Genomic DNA, 3,714 nt, shown 5'->3' on the forward strand with positions numbered 1-3,714 from the left:
TCTGGAGAATGAGCAAACCCATCAACAAGGTCCCTCCTTAGTTTTCTTTTTTGACCCGATAATAACTCAAGCTCATAATCATGAAGATCATACTCATCCTTCAACTGGTTCAGAAATTGGGCATCAGTAAGGTTGGAGTATTTGTATCCCATTTTCTCATTCCTACATTCAAAAAGAGAAGAGTCATCAGAAAGAGCGAATCAAGAGCACGACGATCGTGATGAGAAGGGATATCGACGATAAAAAAAGAATCTACGGGAATACTGTCCTCATCAAAAAACGTATGACTTACGCACCCTTTCTTTATCATAGAGGGGATTGAATAAGCCACGAAGGAACAAAAAATTCAAAGAGTAGAAGATGGGAATAAAACGATGAAGACGGTAAAAAGCAGGACCAACATCAACAAAATAAAAATGGGAAGTGTTAGAGCATTTATCGGTCGAACTCGCACGCGTTTCTATCTCAAGCATGTTTTTCAATGTTAGTGATCAAAACTATAAGTCTTGATTTCTAGTCTACTTATAGCTAAGTTTCGGACTAGGATATAAAGTATAGTTGAGATCAAGACTCCATGGCGATCATCATACAAAGACGAAGAACTACGCAAGGAACTGGTGGAACTTCATTGACTAAATGTATGTGGAGAATTGAACTTATCTATCACTCAAAAGTCTATCTACTCTATCTCCTATCTTGAGACAAAAGTCGTTTTGCTGTATAGAATTTGATTATACACATTTGCTATTTCGAGCCGAGTTTATCTCGCTTATCTATTTCTCGAAATATGTGTTGGTAAGCTTTTGCTTTGGCCAAGTTCATCTTTACTAGTGACGAAAGTCATGTTAAGTTTCAATCACTTGAAAATGGTTTGACGAAAAATGGTTTGTGAACAATACTATATCATAACGTCCTCCAAGAATGTTTCAATGATTGAAATGAGAGTTTAGATTATATAACCATGGTTGGATATAAGCATTGTGTGGTAACTCATACATGTATAAGGCCTTATTCCTTGAACCAAAGTATGCGTACTTTGCTGCTCAGGAAAACCGGAACTAGAGTCCGCGTACTGTCGGAGGTTCTTATCCCGAGAATTTCTGCTGGAATTTGTGAATTGAAAACAAACTTATTCCGGGTACTTAAGTCCGCGTACCAGTCGGCGTACTTAAGTTGGTTATTTTCTAAAAACGATTATTCGTGAACTTAAACTTATATAAACTAAGAACGACAAGTTTGCAAACCGTGGCTATAAAGTTCATGAATCGATTCGAGTGAATCAAATCGTTTTTGTTTTAATTGTGTCTATTATAAAGATCTAAGCAATTGAACAACTCTCTAACTAGTTTATTTGAGTCATTTGAACTAGTTGTGGTGAAGAAGAATATGGTTGATATGAAAGTTCTCATATGGATAACCATTTGGTTAACTACTGTTGAACCAACTAGATGTACATGTTTGGGTACGGTTACACAAACCTAGATAAACGTGCATTTCATTTGTGTGTAACAAGCTAAGTTTCGATCTAATGGTTGAAAGATATTATCTTGAATCTAATCATGTTTTCATCCAACGGTGAATGTTGAATGCTTTGTTACTAAGCTAACATTGATTGCAAACCCTGATTTGAAAGACTATATAAGGGAAAACTCTAGCAACTGGGAAACCTAATCCCCACAACTCCCGTGTCATACTAGTTGTATTAGCTAGAGTCTATTCTCCTTTAACCTTAGGTTTCTACCGAGACCCAGTAGGTTAACGAAGACTTCATTAGGATTGTGAAGCCAGAACGATACTACTTTTCTTGTAGTTGTGTGATCTGATCTTGTTGTTTCTATCATACTAAGTACAATCGTAAAATTGGATTGAGATTCATTTCTCCGATAGGCAAGATATAAAAGAAGTCACAAACATCTTCGTCTCATCGTTTGTGATTCCACAATATCTTCTTTCGCTAGTCGATTAAGATTATTGTGAGGTGATTGATAATACTAGGTTGTTCTTCGGGAATATAAGTCCGGGTTATCAATTGGTTCCTGTTCACCTTGATTTATTAAAATACGGAACAAAAACTCGTAGGTATTTCTGTGGGAGACAGATTTATCTATTACCGTAGACTTTTCTGTGTGATACAAATTTATTTATTAAAGTCTTTGACTTTGGGTCGTAGCAACTCTTAGTTATGGGTGAGATCGTCTAAAAGAATCAAGTGTGTAGTATCCTGATGGGATCAGAGACGTAAGGAGCGTAACTGTACCTTGGATCAGTGTCAGATTGATTGGAGTTCGACTATAGTCTAGACCGAAGTTAGTTTGTAGTAAGCTAGTGTTTGTAGCGGCTTAATACAGTGTGTGTTAAATCTGGACTAGGTCCCGGGGTTTTTCTACATTTGCGGTTTCCTCGTTAACAAAACTTCTGATGTCTGTGTTATTTCTTTTCCGCATTATATTTTGTTATATAATTGAAATATCACAGGTTGTGCGTTGAATCGATCAATTGAGAAATCCAACCTTTGGTTGTTGATTGAAATTGATTGATCCTTGAACATTAGTCTTTGGTACCGTTCAAGTGATTTCTCTTTTTCAAGAAGGAAACTAAAACAAGAGAAGAAGACGAAGAGAATGACAAAGTAGAGAATAATAACAGTGGCAGAGAAGCAGAGAATGTTTATTCTTGAGAGAGAAGAATAAGTGAATCGAATGAAATAAATGGGTTATCATTCCCATTTATAGTTCGAGTAATCACAACTGGCAGAAAGGGTAACTGATCATAAATGTGGAGTTAATGGGGAACAACTGACCGGAAAATACGGCATGGCGAGAGTCGTGGAAGGCGAAACAGTTTTTTCCCCTCGTGTCGGGCATACGAGTGAAAGAAGGGGCATAAATGTAGGTGCAAATAAATGGTGGGTCTAAGTGGAGCAATCTCAGACATGACATACCGAAGTAAGGGCAAAGCGCAACACCGAATCATCCTCTATAACTCTAACACAAAGAAAGAGATACCTACCAGGCGCCCGTGGAACAAGCACGTGTAAAGAAGACACTCGGATGTGATAGGAAGATGCTCATCAGGAATCAGGACGATGAGTACACTGGAAAAGCACGTGGGTAGATCAGAAGAACTCAGTCAAGGTGGGGGCCAGTGGATAAAGATATCGGTTCGGATCGGGAGAAAAGTCGACGTCGGGTCAAAGAATATCAGGACACCAATATCGGGAAGAAGCATATCGGGATCATATGAAGATCGGGCAATAAATATTATAGGAAACATTACTCACCAGCCGACAGGGCCATCAAGTAAGATAAACTGTGACTTACATTGTAACTCCGTTGTATGAGCACGTTAGTCTACAAATAGAGAGCGTTGTCAGGAGAGAAGGGCAAGCAAGTAGTGAGTAAGTGAGAGCATATAGAGAGAACATTATAGAGAGAACCATACCTTGTATCATTGTGCGAAGTAATAAGATCAACCCTTCATCCCTGTGGACGTAGGTAATCATGCCGAACCACGTAAATCTTGTGTTCTTATGAGTCTTTACTTACTTATGTTTGCTTCTAGTTATGTGGATTGTTGGATGTAGTGGTAGGATTTTCTACACCTACAACTGAATTGAATACCCCACCAAACAAAATTCAGCAACTATCCATTGATTTAAGAACCTAAATTTCAGTCGATAAAATAGAATAAGGTCAAAATGGTTAGTCAAACTTA

Source organism: Papaver somniferum, chromosome 2 (assembly GCF_003573695.1).
Source record: "Papaver somniferum cultivar HN1 chromosome 2, ASM357369v1, whole genome shotgun sequence".
NCBI lineage: Eukaryota > Viridiplantae > Streptophyta > Magnoliopsida > Ranunculales > Papaveraceae > Papaver > Papaver somniferum.